Source organism: Arctopsyche grandis, chromosome 5 (genome assembly GCF_051622035.1).
Source record: "Arctopsyche grandis isolate Sample6627 chromosome 5, ASM5162203v2, whole genome shotgun sequence".
Lineage (NCBI taxonomy): Eukaryota > Metazoa > Arthropoda > Insecta > Trichoptera > Hydropsychidae > Arctopsyche > Arctopsyche grandis.
Window position 1 is genome coordinate 9,605,001 of NC_135359.1, and position 22,935 is coordinate 9,627,935.

A 22,935-nucleotide genomic window follows, 5' to 3' on the forward strand; every position below is an offset into this window, starting at 1 on the left:
CGGACAGACAAGTCTGTGACCGACCGTCGCTATCGTCCATCTCTGATTAGTTGGAGCGGCCACGTGGGAAACCACCTCTGACGCCTCCCACGGAGGATCCACCATCTGGACCACCTCACCATGCACTCCAATAAAACATACTTCATACAAAAACTCAATACAAACACGACAATGGAACTTTTTTTCAAATTTATTGATCGAAATTAAACTTTCATAAATCTAATGATGTATACAGAGCCCCAATACTATCAAATCTTAAACTTACAACTTTGATTTTTTTGATTTTTAAATGCTTTTTATGATTACTAAATTATGTTCACAATACATCTTATATATATTTTAATAGCTACTGATCTACTTATTATTTTATATTTTACATTTTTGATTTCATTTTGTTAGTAATCATAGTATTATATTATGATTGTACATATGTATGTTAACTAAAGCCTTCCATATCCCTGTCTGTAACACTAATTTCGGATTAAATGCACCTATTGCAAGATATATAAGATATATTGTAGAACCTACATATAATGAAGTAAACTCTGAACGCTGTAATATAGGTATTTTCATTGATTATTTAGGAAGAAATTATTATTGTAATCGACAAATATGTCTTAATTGTTCTACTGTATTCTAGATTAATTGTTAAACATTTTAAGAATAAATTTGTAATATACTTAAGTAATGTTGTGCACATCTATAATTGATGTACATATATACCAGAATCATAAGTGTAAAGACTATATTGTGTTATGTATGTACATTGTTGGTGAGCCTTTTTAAATAAATTAAATTGAATGTTATGTATTATATTCCTATGATGCTGTATGTTAATGTACAGCATCATAGGAAAAAGAGCTCAAAAACCTATTTACAATTATTATATGTAAATGCTCGTAATACATTTAATACATAATATTAATTAAAGACTCTCTAAAGTTGATGACCTAAAGCAGATTGTGTTTAGGTAATCTGGGTTTATACCTGAAGGGTATAGACATTTTGTTGTAATCACCGAGACTCTTCACAAGTGTGTTAGTATGGTTATTAGTGATTCTGTCATAGAATCTATCGGTTAGTTTGTTAGTAATTTCTGTAACAAACGGAATATTATATATGGCATGCAGTTTTTTCAAGTTAGTATATATGGATGTATTAATTATTTTTAGGGATTTATTTTATATTACTTGGAGCTAAACTTACAACTTCAAGAATATTAATACAAAGTAAATGTTCCGAGCAAATTTATTATTATTACAAAATTTAAACCTTATAGAAGGTACCAATAATAAACACATGTATGTTTTTCCATGCGATTAAATCCTCCGCAAGATTAGAATATTACAATGCTCCGATATGAAAAATAGTTCCATAATTAAAAGCCTAGCAACAAAAACATAAATATTGTGCAATAACACTGGACGCGTATTCGGAATTCGCACACGAAAAGAAAACGTAACGGAATTTTGCTTGCGAAAACTTGGATACTACCAAAACATGAAACATAAAATAAGGCTTTCACGTGAACCACATCATATCAAAAACCTCCGTGGAAATATCGTTTATGGTACATTAAACCCGTGATTTATTGAAGCATTAAGTAATGTATCTATAGGCGAAACGGAACCTAAATAAACCTAATAATATCTTAAGGAGTGTTATGCAAAGACACGTACAGATTTTCCCTCGGAGGTGCGACGAGGGAAAGGGGACGAAGACACTGGAGTAAAGGGACGGGTGTCTTGCGGAAGAAACGGCCGCAGTCTACAGGTTAACGTAATCGTCCTCGATTTAACCACTCTTAAAACGCCACTCCCAAATTAAAATGCTCGATAAATTACTTTTCGAATTGTATTTTCATGAAAATTTTGAACATTATTCACGGTTTCGATGGCGTTAAACGAGGCGTTCGAATCGATTAAAATATGTATTCAATTATATCTATCCGTATATAGCATTATTAAAACCATTGCGGAACGTCTTCTAAATATATCTTTTAATTTGCAAATAGATACATACATACATACATGGGTATTTGAATATTAACGCCACTTGAAAATAATTTAATTCTAAAAATTCACTGAACCGTTCTAATGAATGTTTTTAAATCGTCCTTAACTACTTGTATTTTCAATCTCCTGTCAATCCCGATAAAACGAGAGATTTTCACAGAATATTTCTTTCAGGTGAAGCTTTCAAAAAAAATGTAAAGAAATTTTATTTAATATACATACATATATTATTATATATGTACATATATCAAATAATATAGAATTTTATTTAAAAAATACGAATTATATAACTGAACGACTTATTCAAAAATCTGACAAAGAATAAAACATTATGTTTTTTCCATAATAATCAAATGATTTTATCTTACATCCTGATTCCTGGTTCCTTTCCAGTCAAAATCTAGTAACTTTCTTTGAAGCAATCTTTCATTCAATTCATTATTAGCACTAAATACCTACACTTCCTATCACGTATTTTGTCCAAAATAAATTAGTTTAATGAAATCTACAGACTAAGCCATCTACCTGTTGTAGATATGTCGTATCAAGGGAACATCAAATAAAAAATTGCATTGATTTTAAACAATTTTATGTGCCTCCAACCAATCAATTTATCTCGACAAAAATTTCGAAGAAGTATTTAGGTTTTTTCGTATACCTATCCCTTTTTTCGAGATTGTTTTTCCTTTGTTTATTATTATTTAAAAAAAAAGTAAACGCTCAGCATTCACCTAAAACTATTCTCGAAAAAGAGATATATGAAAGAACACACTTTTTTGAAATTTTTGTCTATATAAATCGATTGATTGGGGCCACAAGACATTGTTTAAAAACATTTAAATTTTTAGTTAATTTTCCCTTGATACGACAAAAGTTTTCCACAAAGTCTAAAGACCTAATGTACATAATGGCCTACAACATTGGTATCTATTATCAATTTACTATGAAACTCACCTTTGGTTTTGATAATTCGTTTTGAATAGTTTTTCTGGTGCAAAAAATCATTTGTCAAATATAATTTAATGATTAAAGCGTTAGTTATCAAAAAAAAAAAAATTTGACCGTGACAAAACTAAAGGTCCAACTGATTTCCCCAACTATTTTATTTCACAAAAATTAAATTCTATCAAATTCAATGTGGTTCAGTGGTGTAACTAAAATTTCCTACTAATTTTCTCTATTTTATTAACATTCACATTTTTCAATATTCCTGAGTGTCTATTCCATAAATTTACGCACTGAACAAATTGGTCCAATAAAAAGCGATATATGGGTCAAATTTGATTTCTCTCCGGACCAGCCTAGTTAAAAATTGATGAGGCAACAATATTCATAAAATTATTGATTGCACACACAGCCCATTTGACAGCTATGAACATCACCAACGACCCTCTGTCGACTATGGTACCCTTAGCAGATCCACATACATCAAACTGAATATTCGGATTCGTTTACCCGGGTGGGTAGTTGAACCTCGAGAGCTATTTCATTTCAAAAAGGTCTCTCTTCTGAGACTGCGAAAGTGTCTCAAAATATTTAGTAGAGTAATTAAAGCGAACAACTTTGTGTGTTTGTCGAGGAGCGGAGGCTTTCATTAAGATAGTGTGTCGCGCACGCGCAGACAATATGAACGGCCATCTTGCCAGTTCGACTTGGGTCAACACGATTTTGTAATTAAGAGGCGCTTCGGACCAGGTATGCCATCCAACTTGCAAACAAACACATTAGCCCACACGGCAACCACCCACCCACCCATCCTCGCCTACGATCCTCGAATTGGTCTCACCTGGACCACAAAGGGCCAAAACCCCTGTCCCGACACCGCACCCAACCCCATCACCCATCCACCAAGACGATGGCTGTCTATCGATATTACCCTCATATAGTACATTGGATACATACGAAAACTGGCATACATACATTTATTAGCCTTCTACTAGAGCTAGTCTGAAAATATAAAGCTAGGCAGAAAATAGTTCACCTTGAAATATCAAAATCTTATCCAGTCAAATCATTGCACAGATTGTACATATGTACACAAATTTTAACATAAAATTAAGCGAGTTTATAAAGTGAAACCATTCACTACGACAAGAACTCAAGCTCAAAGACAAACTCTACGACAAGAAATCGGTCAACATAACAAAGATACATCATTTAGACCATGTGTCGGCAAACTTTTTAGGCTGCCGGTTAAAATGAACCCAAATTTGACTATCAAGAAGATGTTTCGGGTCAGCGGTATTTTCATTGTAAGACAGTACTTATGTAAGTGAATAGTGAGATAAACATGAAAAAAATAAAACGAAATAAAATTATAATTCTAATTATTTTAAAAATAAACAAAATTGTCAAGTTTCAGTTCATAAATTTATAAAATTTTATAAATTTATGAACGTTCTATTATTCAAGTCTGGTTTATATGTAATCACCTTAAGACGTATGTATACAACCGTCTGAATGTACAATAGTTTAGTTGATCCTACAAATGTTTACTTAAAATGATAACTAGCAGCATAGATCAATGGTTAGCGTTTAATGCGTTCAATTGTGAGGTCACGGGTTCGATCTCTAGCTGTGCTGCTGGCCAGACCTTATATGTGAGTATAAGGCCAATCGTTTCCTATCAGAGTTTGCCAGTTTATCTAATTTAATTGTAAAGGTTCCAACAAATTGGCAACACTGACCTATTTCTTGCAAAATACAGCATCTTGAATTCACCGATTTATGAAAGGCTGCAAATCTGTGCATAAATTTCTAGAAAATTTTGAGTTTTCAGCATCTTGAAAATCGGTGATTTATAAGAAAAAAATCCAAATTCATCAAATTATGTCAAAATTTATCCATAGATGTTTCTTGATGCTTTGTAAAATTACTCCATAAATTGTTTATCGATGTTTGTAATTGGCCACTAAGTTTAAGATTAGGGTTGTACCTTTTAAGCATTCCTTGTATATAAATAATTATGTGAAAATATGTGCTTACATTTATACCTAGAACCAATCGCGGATAAAATGGCAAAGCCTATTTTTTTTAAGATGAAAACTTTTTAGGAAATAATGTCCAACACGTTCATATGATAAGAAGATGATTATCGGCCGTTTATTTTTCTAAATCTTTCCCAATGTCTTGAATGTATCCGTCCACAACTTTGAGCTTTTTATATCAGTCATTTCTGAACATAAATTCTCAATTTTAAGGTATTCAAGTGGGCCACTTTAAATTGTCAAATAGGTCACTTCGTGACCCGCGGATCATAGGTTACCGATGCTTGATTTAGACAACGCAGAAACAAACTTTTAAAAAAGCATTAACAAAAGATACACACTGTATATACAAATCCAAATTCTGAATAATCATCTGAAAGCGGGAACCCAAGATATAATTAGTCCCAATATATATGTAAATATGCATGTAGAACCCAAGTTTCAAGAGTTCAAGGTATACTCAGCTTTGGTGTTGTTGCCGTAGCTACATATATTCGATTCATATGTAGATGGTACGAGTTCCATTCAAATCTTGCCCCTTATCCGATATGTCTTCACCCTTATTAAAATTAAAATAAATCAGGCAACCTTCCTATATATACTATTTGATAATTTGGATCAATAGAATGTTATAAATGAGATATCGTAAAATCAAATATATTTTTGTATGTATATTCATAGTATGATATATAAAACATATTCATGTGACACACTTCGTCAAAATACAATATACTAATTAAAATCGTTCACTATTTTACATATCGTCTGATCAGTCAAACATGAAAAGGCGCGTTTGCGTACATATTCGTACACACATAGATACATATGTACGTACGAATTAATTTAATTTAACCATCGTATATGGGGCAATTTCCTAGCCGCGGCTCCATATTCCATTAATGGTATTAGAATGGTTAATCTAATTTTTATCTGCGCACAACCATCGACGAAAAGAATATACATACATGTGTAAGTAATATAGGAGATCGCATCAAATGGATTATTTATGTATATGTAGAATCGAATCTATATTGTATTATCGTACGTTCGTTTACAACTCACGGAAAAAAATAATACATTTATATATAAAAATCGTGAGTGATGAGAGTTCGGTGAGTAATTGAGCATTGTTAAATCCGACTTAATTGCCCGTTCAACTGTCATAATAAAATTGCATACTTACGACTGTTATAACGGTGATAAACGCTAATGAGATTCTCAGCTTTGATACCTGTAATTATAGGATATTAAAAAATACATTATACACTTCAATTAACCGAATGAGACGACTTACATACATACATATATTGTATATATTATTATTTTTTTGTTATATTCAAACAAAACAACCTTCAACAACCTCGTTCATACTTTGAATTTCTCATTTGATCTTAAAATTTAAATTCTACCAACATTCTGTATCAATTATAATAAAAGATAATTCAAACGAAAGTCACCTTATTACACAATGAATAATTTTCCAGAAACGCTTGCGTTATTTATAAATATTTATTTCTACGACGAAAATGCGGAAAAGAAGACTAAGGCTTTCCATGTACACACAGTTATTTTTTTCCGGGAAACTCCCCCCCCCCCCCCCAACTCACATTTTCCGTCTCTCCTCTCCCTTCTCGAATGCGTACACAAAGCTCTCCGCCCAGGTATGACGGATTGAGCTTTGGCACGAAACCATCACGAACAAACTAACCTGCATGCTCACAATATGACCAACGGGTCTCTACGACCCCACAACTACCTTTTAGGATTCCCTAGACACCCTACCGCACCCTTCACGACTCAAATATTCCTTATCACTTTTGTTTCAATCGCTGCTGATGAGGTATTAGATCAAGCTTAATCGAACTTCCCTTTCGTACACTTTCACGTATAAACTCTATGAAACATACAATTCATAATCAATCCCTTAACAGTTTGTCATATACACACACATGTATACTATTGAATCCTAATAAACATAGATATAATATAAGCCACTTTCAAAGCAAACTAATGTAATGAATTCTTCACAAGTAACGATTATGGTTCACAATATTTATTCAACGCGATGTAAGTGTAAACAATCTCAAATATCAACTCAAGTTACATAATAATTGCATAAAAGCACGTGATTCCAATTTATTAGCCGCGATAAAAAGACGACATATGTCACCCGAGCTAATTACAGTGTATACACTTATAAATTTCTTACCCTATATAAGCGTTGAGTTTGTTTGCATTTCTTTCGGTAATACATTACGGGCGCAATGGTCAATGAATAATCATAGGTTACACACACGACAAATCCCTCACATAAGTGTGTGTGTGTGTGTGTGTGTGTAAAAATAAAATATATTTTCTAATTTTACTAGAGTAAATGACGTAGACGGTCGCCTGATTTGCGTCATTAAAATTTAATTACAGATTCGAGATAAACGCGTCGAATGAAAATAGTTATTTATGACCGGAGGGAAGAAACGAAAGGGACCGAAGAAAAGTCACCGTGATGACGGGAAAATCGCGGACTGGGGGGTGGGGCAGATACTTTCGTCGGATCTGGCCCGAGAGCAAGGGTAAAGTGAGTTTTTTATATGCGAAAATTACCCCTAATGTTTAATTTAATCCTATCTTATCCAATGTTGTGCCATTCGACAAAAAGCAATGAATCTATCAAAAACGTCACGAGCTCGTCGACATGGACGCTACACCGAAACAAATCCAAATTTAATTATGCATATTATATGTACCTACCTACATATGTATATAAACTAACTAAGCATTATTAATTACCTACATTTCTGTAATATGTACATATGTATTTAATTTTAATTTTGGTACAGATTTCTCACAATGAAAAATAATAACAAAATCCGTTCACCTTATAAATGCCATTTCATAAAAAAGTTCCAAAATGTTCAAGCAAAAAGAATTAATAAATATAGAAAATATCAAGAAAAATCTTGATATGCCCAAGGAATTTCCGAATCATTTTTAAATAAACGTTTTACACATCCGATATGGAAATGAATGATATCATTTAATATAATAAATGGCATGGATATAAGTTTTAATAAATGTATAAATACTTCATATAACTGACGACGTTTTCAAAAATTTTAATTCTTATGAAATCCATATGTATATAATAGATTTCTACAATTTTCAATTTAAAAGCACCAAATTTGATGTACTATAATATTTCGTAGTATTTTAATTTGGACCATAAATAGATTTTATAAGGGATCAAAGGACAAAGAGTCCCCATACAAATTTTAAACTTTCACTCGCCCGTTCAACGCCGAATAATTTTGACTAGTATTTTTGTAATATGTGTTTTTGACGAAAATTGATAAATTTTTAATATTTTTACTTACAAATATTTATGAATAAAGAACTTACATACATACATATGTATTTCTGTAGTAACAGAAGCGCAATCCTTTTATGAGACTAAGGCTAAGCCTGAAGTGAAATTGATAAATCATCATTATTATAATAAATCAAAGTTTATATCTAGTTACTATTTTGTTTAGTTACAATCTAGTTAATATTTTATTCATTAACAACACTGTGGCAATATTTTTTCAAAAATTTACTCCAAGACTTTACATATGTATTTCTTTATTCGAAAAAAAATCGAATCGGAATCTATGAATCGAAAAAAAATCGAATGTGTTGCTTACGAACCAACCAACCAATGTTACATAAATGGAAAGTCTCTTTCGAAATTATATATTAGATTATATGTACATATGTATATTAACCCCGACCATATGTGCTACTACAAGCTGCTCAAGGCGACACTGATTATCAAACGTTTGTAAATAAGTACCAAATATGTACCGCTATTACACATAATGATAATACATAAAATATGAGTTGAAAACAATGTGTGACAACCCTTGCCACTCAACTCTTCGACTTCGGAAGCCTATATAACAGCTCCGTCATATGTAAATATTTCTCTTCCCAATTCATCAAACAAAACTAAAAAATGTATTGCAATATGCCTCAATGTTACTGTTTCATTCAACATTGACATTGAGTGAAATAGTAACAATATGGAATTGACAATATGGCGAAATTTATAATTAAATAAATATTTCAGTATATTTTCATCGCGTGCGTCCATGTTAACGAGCTTTGCCGGAGTTTGGAAGGAGTGGGCCGCAGCCCGAAACAAAACACAATCAGTTATTGCAGTGAGATGACGGAGCAGTTTCCATAATACGTTTGACAATAAATAAATCCGACAGAAGGGTGGTGGTGGGCTGTGGGCGGTGGGAGACGAGAAAAGACCACGGGATGGAGAGAAGGGTGGTCACCAGTCCCGCAGATCACGCACACATTTTTTGTGGCGATCCCGTATTAATTTAATTAAAACACCCAAACGAGATTTGACCACAACGATACAGCCGGCAATATTAATTAATATTTAAATAATAATATTATTGAATTTGATATTGGACCGCCTTCGCGTCGACTGGAATTGTGGAGATTTCCAGCTGAATGGAAAGCGTATCGTCATCACAGCGCGAGTTACCCTTAAGCTGAAGCATATTTACATTAATTATATTGTTGTTATCGTACAACTTTGAACATTAGCAGCGTTAGACGACAAGATGCGATCTAGAGCTATTTTTATTTTCACAATCATACAATGGACTGGGAAATCGTCTGTGTCATTCTGAGATGGTGATTGATGATGGCAATCGTACTCGCAAAATTTTATAATGTGCATCTACATATGCATATATGTAAGTTCAAAGCTCGTGAAGAACTATTAGATAATTCAATCATGTTTCAGAACGATACTTTTATTTATAAATGTACATTTTATATATAAATATGTACCTTTATCACATTAACCGAGATAATTCAACTCACTATAGGTCGTAAACACATACGATATGTTAAAATTAAAATTTCATTCAAAGACAGTCAACACAGAGAGTGTATTTTTCAGTCGCCCAAACTTCATACCAAAAAAAAAAAACATATTTAAAATATTTAGTTTCACACATCCATTCATAAATATCATATAAGAATCCATATCCAAAATATCGATAAATAAATTTAAAAATATATATATTTCTACGGTTTTAAGCTTGAATTTTTTTGTAATTTTTGAAAAATTATGATCTGATCATTTCTGCGACCCAAAAAACTGTAAAGAAGCTATATTCTAATTTTTAATTTAATTGATAAAAAGTTTTAGGATCTACGTTTAATTTACAAAACCGCACAAAAAATGCGCGGATTCTCACAGAGAATTTTCGGAAAATTCGGGTGGACCATAATGATTTAATGCTAATATATAAAATATTTTTACCAATAGCCTTCACAGTAGGACAAACGTTAAGTGTTAACAAAAGGTTAAAAATAATTCAAAATTATTTATAAAATAATTTAATTTTTAGTAATCTTTTTAGCATGGAAAAATTTCTTGGCGTTGACATAAAGAGTAAAATTGCTAGTTGCAAAAACCAATCAAACAAAACATTTAAAAATAACTTATTTTAGTAATTACTAAGTCCAAATAGTCAACAGCTAGATGTACATATATGTGTATATCCCATAAAGCATATTATTATAAATGCATATAATTATATTTAAATAATATAGAAAGAAGAGCTTAAATTTTTTTTTGTCATCAAACTGAATATACATTAGCATTTCGGAAAATATGTATATTAGCTGTGCAACCAATGGGGCTAATTCAATGGTCGGCAAATATCGAGGATTATATACATATATCGATTATTATATACATACGTATATATGTACATATCTGAAAAAAGATGAGCCAAATATTTTTTTAAGCAAGGCTGGAATTGCGTTTACATGGGTCTCTTAATATTATAATAATACAATAAGTTTCATTAAATCAAGTCCACTTCGAGATCACCTTTTTCGACAAATATATGAGGAAAACGAGAAGGATTTTGAGCGCCTTCTATTACATACAGAAGTTCTTTGGTTATCGAAGGATAATTGTATTAATCGTGTGGTTATACTATGGAACCGTATTGTGTCCTTTATGAGTGACAAGACAACCAATTTGGGAAGAAATGGTTGGTACAAAATGCGATATATTTGAAGAATTTAATTTGTTAAACAAACAAGGAAAATTTTGTAATTTTATAACGTGTAAAAATCTAATTATTGCTTTTCTTCGAAAGGTCAATCTTTTCAAAAGTGATAAGATTGATATCACGATGGGATAATTTCCATCATTGGCTACTATTTCTAATGAAATACTAGATGATGATCTTTACATATATATTGAACATTTAAAACAGCTTCATGAGAATATATTGTCTTAATATTAATATTATTGTTAAAGAATATAAACTGGTTAATTCCATTTTTCACTTTGTTAATATATGTTCAGATTCATTTACTACCATCAATGATTATTATTTGAACAATAGTTCTATATCTTTGTTTATAATTATTGATGCATGCTCATTTGTATACATATGTCTATGCTTACCTACGCATGTAGGCTTATACGTCTATCTTTATGCACTCTATCAATTCTACCCATATATTATGGTTTTTGTTTTCTTTATTAATTATTGGTTCTTTCTTATATTTCTGAACGCACTTTATTTTCAATTCTATCATCAATTGTCATCTAAATCATTGTTTATTATTATATTATGAACAAATACTTGCCAAAAAACTATATAATTCGCTTTATTAATTTTATTTTAACTCAATTGGTATCACGAGTGATGGTTTGCTCGGTAATTCCGTATCGCTTCTATGGATGCAAGTATGTATGTGTATATTTATATTCATATACACATAACTGCTGATATTTATGCTTCTAGATATCTACACGTCTATCACTACGTACTCATCAATTGCCAATTCTATTTACGTTTTACAATTTATCTTATTTTTATTACATTGCTATATTTTATTCTGTGTACTTTCCATGTTCCTTATTTCCATGTGCTTTATTTTCCTACTCTATTAATACGTTTCATTTTTATGTTTGCATACATATTGACATGTGTATTTTCGTGTATAATTGTATGTACATATGTGTGTATGTGTTTATATGCATTTGTATATGCACATATATATATGTGTGTGAGTACCTTTTTATTATTTTTCTGAGACCACTTAATGGATTCTATTAATTTATATTATCAAAATGTACGTGGTCTCCGTACAAAAACTGATATTTTTTTACGAAATATAAACATGTCCAATTATGATATTATTTTGCTTACTGAAACTTGGTTGATGGACACTATAAGTGATCAGGAACTCTTTGATGAAAGATATAAAGTGTGGCGAAGAGATCGTAATTATGTTAGCTTAAACCAAATACGTGGTGGTGGTTGCCTTGTGGCAACTAAGCGTGAACTTGGAGTTGTTTCACGTCCAGAGTGGCACTCTTCTGCGGAGGATATCTGGATATCTCTCACTTTACGCAGCACCACTAATCATCGCAACCTTCTCAAATTTCATATATGTGTATTGTATTTATGTTCTGAGAACATAGGTAATTCTTTTAATACTCAACTTACTAATTTTCTTGAAAACATGTCTACTATTTCAACTAACTACCCGGATGATAGATTTTTAATTGTTGGAGATTTCAATCTAAGTAACATCCAATGGTCCCAGGATATCTCCAGAGGAGGACTTATACCTATCAATTCGTTAAGAAGCACCGAAATGACTCTTATTGATGCATTACATTTTTGTAATTTTAAACAATATAATGGAGTACTTAACTTATTCGGCCGTATTCTTGATCTAGTTTTATCAAATGAACATTTGGTAGTAGATGCCTGTTTAGATCCTCTCGTTCCTGAGGATCCTCATCATAAATCTCTGTTAATTACTGCTGATCTAACTTTTTATCGATCACTTAAATCTAAACCTTATACTAGATTCCTTTTTGATCTTGGTAACTATAACGAGATTCAAAATGAATTAAACTCTGTTTCTTGGTCTTATTTACATACTGTTTCTCTTGATGATGCTGTAAATTCATTTTATAATCTTATATATAATTTAAGGGATAAATATATCCCACAGAAACATGTTCAAAGTAGAAAATTTCCCGCTTGGTATACTGCACCCCTAAAAAAAGTCCTGAAGGAAAAGTACAAATTTTTTAAGAAATTCAAAAATTATAACAACCTGGCTGACCATCATACCTTTGTACTATTACGCAATCGGGCAAAAACTTTAGAGAAAGAATGTTTCAAAAATTATATGACTTTAGTAGAAAACGACATTTCCTTGAATCCCAAAGCATTCTGGTCCTACATTAAATCAAGGAACAAAAACAACGTCCTACCTCATATTCTGTATCATGGTGACATTACTGCTGATACGGGGGTGGACATTTGTAATTTGTTTTCTTCCTTCTTTTACTCGACGTTCCTTAAACCGGTCTCTAATCAATCGACTTCCTCTTATCCCTTACCAACCAACGTCTGTTCTGTCACATCTTCCTCTGAAATTGGATCAATTGAAATTCGAAGTGAAAAAGTATTAAATATTTTGAAATCAACTGATATTCATAAAACAGCAGGCCCAGATTTAATTTCTCCAATTTTTATCTCAAAATGTGCTGAAAGCCTAACTTTACCACTAACCATTATCTATAAAAGATCTATTAGTGAGGGCCTTGTACCTTGTATCTGGAAATCAGCATTCATATCTCCTGTACATAAGAAAGGAAAAAAAAACGAAATTTCCAATTACAGGCCTATATCAAAGCTATGTATATTTGCTAAGATATTAGAAAAATTAGTGTACGACCAACTTTTTCCAGCTATCTCGCAATCTCTTAGTATGCAACAACATGGTTTTCAGAAAGGACGCTCAGTTACAACAAATTTACTACTATTTAATGATTTCGTTACTAATGCCATGAACGATCGGTCTCAGGTTGATACTATATATACAGATTATAGTAAGGCATTTGACAAGATTGATCACGATATTCTCCTTGAAAAACTTTTACAGATCGGTATTCATGGTGATCTCTATAGATGGTTCACCTCATACATTACGCGTCGATCACAGGCTGTCTCATTAAATGGATTTATATCGAAATGGATGAATATTCCTTCTGGTGTTCCACAAGGCTCCCTCTTGGGACCTCTATTATTCAATATTTTCATCTTCGATATTGAAAAATGTTTTCAGAATTCAAATGTACTATTATTTGCTGATGATATGAAGATTTTCAAGAGAATAGACAACCGAAATGATGCTTTGGCCCTACAAGATGATTTGTTCAGACTAGAGGCTTATTGCAGCATAAATAAGTTGTTTATTAATGTAGCAAAATGCTCCTGCATAACCTTCACCAGAAAACTATGTCCAGTTGACTTTCCTCATTCAATTAACGGACATAGACTCACAAGGGTATCGGAAATTAGGGATTTGGGAGTCTTTTTAAACTCTGATCTATCCTTTAGTAAACATATTGATAATGTTGTAGCTCGGGCGTCGAAGGCCCTCGGGTTCGTCATCCGGTCCTCCAAATGCTTTACTTCTATAAAATCATACAAAATACTATATTGTGCATACGTAAGAAGTATTGTTGAGTTTGCATCCCAAGTTTGGAACCCAGATTACTCTGGTGCAAGAGACAGATTGGAGCGCATTCAGAAGAGATTCCTGAGGTACGTCAGTAGCCGTTTTGGATTAACCTATACTTCCTATGAAGATGCTTGTAGGTGTCAGCATCTACTTCCTCTTGTCAAAAGAAGGGAGATAGCTGACATCTTAACAATTTTGAACATCCTTAACGGCTCGATTGACTGTCCTCAATTATTGAGCAGACTATCATTGCGTGTACCAAATAGAATGACTAGATGTAATGAGCTCCTTTACATACCTAATACTTTTTCTAATTATGGAAGAAGCTCATTCATCTGGCGTGCAAGCTCCACCGTCAACACACTAATCTTAACAATTTCTATGTTTGACTTATTTAATATTAATGCTATACAAGCTAGAGTAATTATTGCAAATTTGTTTTTCGATGATTAATTTTAATGAAAGTTTATGATTATGATTATGAATTTTTATTTTGATGTATTTATTTTGTCTTTTTGTTTTTTGTTATATATTATATTTTTTATATTATTTCATAATTTTTATCATATTATTATTCTTATTATTCTGATATTTTTATTATACTGTTATTTCTATTTTTTTTCTTTTTTTGTTTTCTTTAACTATCTTACTCTATTATCATTTTTGTTTCTTATTTTAAATGTTTGAGCTTTTCTTTTTTTACCTATATGTGAAAATTATTAATGGTTTACTTAACATAATTATATTTTTTTTACTATCAATCTAATAAACTGTAAACTGTAAATTTTCCAAATAAATAAAATAAAATAAAATAAAATATGCAAGCTAAATTTAATGATATTATAAATCTAAACATTCCAGATTAAGTGATCGATCCATTTAGTGTGAATGCAATTGCAAGTCAAAATAATATGAATGCATAAGTATGATTTAAACTAAATAAAGATAATTTTCGGATCAGCACTGAAATAGCGAGTATATTTCCACAGCTTTGAGAGACAGCAATTTTATATTTCACTGCATTTCCTATATATCTCTTCGAATCTAGATTTAGTAAAGTTATGCATCTCCTCTCAAAAGCTCGTAACCGTCTTGATGTTGTAAAGAGGCGATCTCTGTATGCCAATAACATCATTTGAGTCAGATATAAATAAACTCGCTAGTTTATCAGGCACAACGATTATTATTATAAATTATCTTTCAATTTATTACTTATTTTCAATTTATGTTTTATGTTTTAAAAAATTATTACGTATGTTTTAAGTTTTTTTAATATTTTTAATGTTTTTTTTTCGAGAAAATATAGGGGGAGGCACAGAAAAATATTAAACTCAAAAGGGGACCACGGTCCAAAAAAGGTTAAGAAACGCTGATCTATAGAACAAAAAGGGTTAAGAACCTCCGAAATAAAGTATTACACAACAGATTTTACGACAAGAAAACTTCTAAATTTCATCAATACATACACATTATGCTAAATAATAAAATTTAATTCATAATAAATAAAGTTTAATTCATTATAAATAAAGTTTAATTCATAATAAATAAATTTTATTTCATAATAAATAAGTTAAACACTATAATTAATTTAATACGTGGATTGAAAAAAATGACATTTTTCGAGATGATTTTCGCGCTTTTTGAAAATTCCCAAACTTTATAATTTAAAGGCGGAAATTGTAACGGTCGACCTTATGAAAATGGAGCAAAAAAAAAAGAGAGCACGAATATATGACAAAAAAATGCGGAATAGGGCAGAATGTGTGGTTAACGTGTCCCGAGTACGTACGTACCGGGTGACTCGGCCACTTTTCCGACGGCCGGGCCACCCGATACACCCCTCACATAACGAATTCTACACCACTGGAACGAGACTACGTGCTCTCATATACAATTCAACGCCAATAACCTCTGTGCGCTATATAAATAATGACTATCAAAAATATCATAATTTCGACCAAAACACCTGACATGTTAACCGTAGAGATCACATAATAAACCAGAAAACAAAATTTTGTAGTTATGTACATAATTTAGGGTTTCTGACCCGGGTCGATCCGGGACAGACATTCCCGGGAACTCACGAAATTTTTGTTGTCCCGTGTTCCGGGAATTCTTATCTAAAATCGGATTTTGAAATATCTTGAAAATATACGAAGGGAAATAATAAATCAAATACACAAATAATCGCAAAATATTCTCAAAGGTTTGTTGTTTAGCATTAAACATAGCGCATTCCCCGAACGTGGAAGTTTTATGAAAAATAATGGTTCTGTGCGTTTGGCGAAAATCTTTTCTTGTAATTCTATTTTTGGAAAATCTCAATACCGAAGGACTTGACCTTACCGATGAATTATTCGATGTAGAAATGAAGAAAGAAAGAAGCCTAAAACTGATTTTTTAATACAAATTTTAAATAATTCTAATTTTATACCTAACAAAACATTCTTTAAATGTTGTAATAAAAGCGAATGTATGTATGTATGTAGTATATCCTACGAGGAAACTATTATGAAGCGAATATATCCTTCTTGTATAGACGATTCCACAATGGAAGAAACTCTTTTAATGAAGAATTAAATACGGAGTTATAAAAGACAAATATACAAAATAACGTAAATAAAAATAACCTCGACTTTAAAATATACATGCTGACAGGAGAAAAAACCGATAATTTAAAAATAAAGTTTTCCTCCCTTTTAACAATAAAACCAACTTCGACCAAAAGTGAAAGAGTTTTTTCCATTGCTGGAAATTTTTGTACCTAATCTAGAAATAGGTTTTCGGATACTCATTTAAATATTCTTCTTAAAAAGCTACTTTAAATAAGTTTACTTTTATAATAAAAAAATTTCCAGTTAATCGATATATTATGTATTGTTTACTTTTTTAATTTTGTAAATAAATAAATATTTTTTTTATTAATAAAAAATATATTAAACTGAAAAAATGTGTGTCCCGGGATCCCGGGAATCCCGGGAATGATCCCGCGCTCCGTCCCATGTCCCGGGAATTGAAAAAGTCCGGGAATACAGAAAACCTAGTTCATATACACACAGTATGTATATTCTGATTTTAAGATTAAAAATTGAATTTATGCAGCCTTCAGTGTGATTGTTCACATATTGAAAATCCACTTTTCAGATTTCTACATTTCACGAATGAAAAATTCATGTTTTATATCAAATTTTAAGCAAACGATACTCGTAACACTTTTTTAGTACCAAATAGTATTATTTTTTTTCAAATTTCTTCTTAACAAATCAATGAAGCAAAATTTTCATTCAATAAGTATGTATGTACATACTTACCGTATAACTATTGTCCGTTTAAATGTTTTCAAGATGAGCTTGTATGAGCCTCGTTACATTACAGATAAAATAAATGCCAATCATATTTATTTTTGAAATAAATATGTACAAATTTATGTTACGTGAATATTCATGTGCTTAAAATTTTAAAGTCTTGAAAATCTTTTTCAAAGATGTCTTTGAAATCATTGAAACCAGATTGGTTGCAAATTACCAATTATTGGTTGCAAATTACTTAATACCATTAAAAAATGTACTCCTGAAAATATACATATGTATGTTTGTATATCATCATCATCATCATTCACAACCATTCACCATCCACTACTGGATGAAAGCCTCTCCAATACGCTTCCATTCGTCTCTGTTTTGAGCAACTCTCATCCATCTCATTCCCCACATTTTTCTAATTGCATCCACCCATCTCCCGTGTGGCCTTCTTTGCACCCTTTTACATTCTCTCGGGTACCATTCGAGCGCTTCTTCCATCTATCGTTTTGCCCATTGCCATTTAAATTCCTTTACTCTCGCCATTACATCAACGACCATTGTCAAACTTCTCACCCACGTATTCCGTTTTCTATCTCTCCTCATTATTCCAAGCATACGGCGTCCCATAGTTTTTTGAGTGCACTGGACAAGCAATTCAAAATACGAATAATCGTATTTAAATGTTGACGGAGTATATTTTCATAATACGTTATTGATAAGTGAGTGATTCTGCAGTCGATTTTTCCGACATTTCCACCGCTATAAATCTCCCATATGGCAAAAATAATTACATACGATATATAAAATAGTAAAAAACGTGAAATATTTTTTGATGTGGATGAGTGGGTGGGAATAGGGTGTGGCGTCACGTCGACTTCTTGGCAGGCGAAGCTTTGAAATGACATTCATCATAATATCAGCGCTCGCTGCTCGAGTGATAAATGAATCACGGCCAGGACTGTTTCACAATACAGGGGCGTGCCGCCGCCGCCCCCTAGCCCCCTAAATCCCCCTGAACCACCCCCCCAGAACCTCACCCTACGACGACCGCCCAACCACCCCCCGTTACGTGAACATTTTCTTTGGATTTAGGCGAAACGTGTTGTCGCACGAATCTCTCTACCCCGAACATTACCCGACAATATCATTCCAATACAATGAGGCCTACATTGTTCAAATTACTTATTATGATACTTCAGTAGATGTGATGCAAAGTTGCAAGAATATCAGAAGTTCTAATTATTAGAATTATAAACTTGCAGTAAAAAACGTCGATCGTGTATGTGGTCGAACTTGCTTGTTTTGTCTTTTTTCTGCTGCTTTAAATTATGAGAAATACCCAACTTGGTTTGCTCTTAATGATCGATTTATATGAAAACATCTCAAGATTAATAAATTTAATGTAAAAATATGATTTATTAAAATGAGGATTTTATCAGAAAGTTAATTTTTTTTTACAATTTATACTTTTGAAAATTATTTTACAATACAATAATCAACTATGTACATATGTATGTATCTTATAGGTAGAAAGCAGCTTTAACCATTTCTATCAATTAATTAAATAGTGTACAAATTCGTGTAATATTATATATATATATATATATATATATATATATATATATATATATATATATATATATGAAATAAAATAAAAAAAATAAAAATAAAAAATAAAATAAAAAATAAAAAATAAAATATATATATATATATATATATATATATATATATATATATATATATATATATATATATATATATATATATATATAACTTTCTTAGCAAAAATATATGTTTTTTGCCATATAATAACGGCATATTATTGTTTTTATTACCTATACTTTTATCTATTGATATTGTTTTCTTTTGTTATGCATTGAAATAGGTTTCGATACATAAACAATTATATATTATGTAATTTATGATGATTTAAAAATAAATAAAATATTTAGTATTAAATTTTATAATACAAAGAATAGATTTGGGCGGAACGGAGTAATTCGAATTTCACAGCTTTACATCAAATTAATGATGCGAAAAAGAAAATGGTCTCATCCGGTGCGTATTGGAAAATTTCGCAATGAAAATACTGTCACGGAATTGCATATCTGCTTAGTGTCAATTGCCCCGGAGAGAACTTATTATTTGCCTCGGAAAATTGCTTTCGGAACAGTGCGCTTTTCTTTTCTTTTTTTTGCCCTCTTCCGCTTTTATTACGTCCAATAACAATAACAGCTTGTCATTGGCAAATAAGTCCTGCCTTTCTCGGCGCGATCGGCATCATTAATTTTTACAGCGGCGCTGACTAGAATTAGATTTATTCAGGTATAAAGACGAGAGGATAAGCGGATGCTGGAAAAATTACCGAGACGGGATGGGGGAAACGAAAAGAGGAAAAACTGTAGAGTCACACTTTTTTCGCAAAGCGTTCAAATCCTCCCGGGGCCGTTCATTTTTATGGCGTTATATGTTTTATTCTCGAGGAAAAATGGGGGAGACGATTTTCCCGACTGCTCCCGATATTTTCCCATGAACTCTCCGCGTGTAATTTAAACTAATGCGTTTAAAATTTGAATTTTACTACTCGCAAAATTTCTATCCTACGATCCCGAACAAAACTGCGCATGCATAAAAGCCTAACATATGTATGTATGTATGTGTAATCCAATATTACACACATGAATAAGTATTATATACAAAAGTATATACCAAAATAATTTAAGAAAATCGTATAAACTTTTATACAATACAACGATGTGAATTAAATATTTAGACTAAGCTATGTATATTTGTGGCAACCGATACGTGTGTATATACATATATATGACATACCGAACCGCTTATACGGAATGATTACGTGTGCATTTTATACCGTCGAAATTGTTCATGCAAGGAATTCGCCATCAAATATTTAACCCGACAATAGCGAGTCTCGGTGACAACAATATATTCACATCACACAAAGTTCGGTGACGTATTTAACCCCCCCACGGTCGGAATAGCGCGGCATGCAAATGCTGCTGCGAGGGGGTGGGACAGCTCGGTGGTTGGGATGAACGATGGGAGTTCCAAGAGATGGGATGGAGCAGGGGGTGTTCCCGGCTCACTCGAATCCTACCACCACCCCCTTCCATACTCGAACAGGGGTGGTATTGGCAGCTACGAAAGATAAGTTGTTTTTTCCCCGATCGACGTACCCCCAACCGCCCACTCGCCGGGAGGCTTTAGGCACGAACTCCGCAACTAAAGAAACGTATTTGGATATTTTCCGAAAGAGTGAGAGGGACGCTTTTCCCTGGCGTTTTTCTCAACCGAACCACCCCCTCTCCGCCCATTCGACTCATCCTTTCCCTCTTCTCAGATGTAAAAAAAAACTGGGTCAAACTGGCATTAAGCACAAGCGTGTGTACTCTTACCATACAGGTGCGGCGGATGGCATGCGAATTTGAGATTTATTATTCCTCTTTATCTGGTCTAATTCGGCCCTGGTCTAAAGCGGCAGAGTCAGATAATATGCCGGAGGGTTAGATATCTCGAGCGATAATCGTGACTTTTCAGACTTTTTGATACCTCTCGAACGTTCTCGGGGAGAAGGAAGCTGAACACAAGTGGCTCATCATTCCTGTGTCCTTTCCGGGTGAATATGTGAATTATAAGAGATAGCTTTTCATCGTAGCATTTTACCAAAGAGATTTTCAAACTTTCCACTCGGAACTGAAACTTTTTTAAATTTTTTTTTTTTAAATATAGCCTAAGACTTACATACATACATTATATTATATTATATCACCATTGCGTAATACGTGAATAAAAACCATATAGTAGTGTCTTTAATTAAAATATGTCAATTTTTACTAAAGTAAAATAGTGAACAGGCATTCTTTTTAAAAAAACTTTTACGTGCCAAAATTTTATCACCTTGAATAATATGGGAACATCAAGGTAAGTAAACCTAATTTCAGAATATTGATCTCTATGTGTAATCATATCATTGCTATGTGTTCATTTACATTTGATGAACATGACATCTATGGTGAACATTGTACATTTAATGTCAATTACAAACATTACAATCATATTAGAAACATCTATGGACAAATTTTCGCAGCATTTTCAAATATCAACAAATTATGAGATGCTCTCAACTCTAATTTTGCGAGAAATGGGATTTGGGATTGCCAATTCGTAAGAACCGTTTCCAATGAAATCAGATAAATCAGCAAACTCTGAAAGGAAACGATCAACCTTGGATCAACAAAGCCAGTATTGAAATGTAGTACCTTTTTCTCGGATGATTACAATCCAGAGAGAACTAAATAAAAAGTGGGAAATAGTTTGGTTCGTTGTTTTTGGTTATACACTTATGTATTTATTTAAGGATACTTTGGAAAGGTGGCAAAGCCGATGGACCAAAGGGGCTCGTTGAAGTTAAAGTTATACAAAAACACAAATAACAAATAAAATAAAAACAAAGAAAACAAAAAGAAAGATAAAGAACTCAAAATAAAGGAAGACAAATAATAAGAGAAAATATAAAGGACAAATTAAAAAAAACCGAGAACTAAAAAAACTCATTTATTTTAGGGAAATCATCAGGGTTATTTTAAATTTAATTTCTTAGTTAATTGAATTATTAAAAAATTAAATTATTACAAATTATAGCCACTATATTTGAAAAAAAAGTATTCTCTAATAGTTTTGAAGAAAATATATTTTTGGAGTCTGAGAGTGTGACCTCTCAGATGAATGCTATTGTTAAACGTAAGGAAGTTTAACATAGGAAAATCGCAGCGGTTATTTATAATTTTATAGACATCAATTAGATCACCTCCCCTTTTTCTTGTCTGCAAAGTGAAAAGATTAATTATTTTCAATCTCATATCATATGAAAGTGATTTAAGTTTGGAAGGCATTTTTGTAATTCTTCATTGGAACTTTTTTATATAAAAAATATGTTGTATTGGACATACAACATATTTTTTACAAAGTATATATTAGTTCCATTTAAAATAAGCATTCCAAATGGAATAAGCAAGTCCTAGTTTTTGT